Raw genomic sequence first — 1264 nt, 5'->3', positions numbered from 1 at the left:
CAGGGAACGCAAGTATGGCAAACCTCCCGCGGTTTTAAAATTGATAGCGTGTGATTGAAGTTGTCAAAAATTTGTTGCTTTTTTCCTAATATGTTGTGTTTCTAGTGATAGTTTACGTCAAAAAAACCAATCGGAAGGTAGGTGCCGTACCGTTTCTGTGTATCGAAGGGGCCGTCAAATCAAGCTACAGTTGTAAATTTTTTAGTGAAAAAAAAAAAAAGATTTGTTACCGGCTGTTTTTTTGTACATTGCCTATTTTCACTACGAAACATACAAAAATACACATGCCATACCGTTTGAGTGGACTTAAGCTAAGGGGTCACTATATGCTCGTCCTAACATGTCGAATTTTAAACTAAACCGTCATGATTTATAGCGTTTTCGGCCCGACCGGGTTTGCACCAACCTGGGTTGGATTAATGGCGTTTTGCGCTCTCCTATTAGTAGAGCGTGTGATATCAACCAATAGGAAAGATTAATCCAACCCAGGTTGGTGCAAACCCGATCGGGCCGAAAACGCTATTAGTTACCGTATGGGTTTCGTTTTTGGATAGTTTTAGTCGGTAACAAATCATGACGGTTTAGTTTAAAATTCGACATGTTAGGACGAGCATAGTGATCCCTTAGGTCCACTCAAACGGTATGACATGTGTATTTTTGTATGTTTCGTAGTGAAAATAGGCAATGTACAAAAAAACAGCCGGTAACAAATCTTTTTTTTTTTTACTAAAAAATTTACAACTTTAGCTTGATTTGACGGCCCCTTCGATGCACAGAAACGGTACGGCACCTACCTTCCGATTGGTTTTTTTGAAGTAAACTATCACTAGAAACACATACTAGCCGGTAACATATTAGGAAAAAAGCAACAAATTTTTGACAACTTCAATCACACGCTATCAATTTTAAAACCGCGGGAGGTTTGCCATACTTGCGTTCCCTGCATGTTTACCTAATAAATGACGAATTATGACGATTTCAAGCGGTAACAAATCATGACCATTTTAGTGTCATCATCTCCCAGACTATATTGTAGACCCCGCATAAGATCTGACTATGAATACCGGCCTTAATGAGATATTGTAGGCAGCGTTGCCAACCTCCGCATTATTAAAAATCGTACCAACAATACAAAATTATCGTATTTTGATTAAAATTATCGTCCATTTTTTTTGTTAGATAGATATACATATTTATTAGGTCTGTTCGCGTTGCTTGCACTTTTTGCATTCAGCATCTTCGCTTTCTCTTTTTTTAACGCCCA

This window comes from Trachymyrmex cornetzi, unplaced genomic scaffold (assembly GCF_001594075.2).
Source record: "Trachymyrmex cornetzi isolate Tcor2-1 unplaced genomic scaffold, Tcor1.1 scaffold18, whole genome shotgun sequence".
Taxonomy (NCBI): domain Eukaryota; kingdom Metazoa; phylum Arthropoda; class Insecta; order Hymenoptera; family Formicidae; genus Trachymyrmex; species Trachymyrmex cornetzi.
This window is presented reverse-complemented; position numbering follows the sequence as displayed.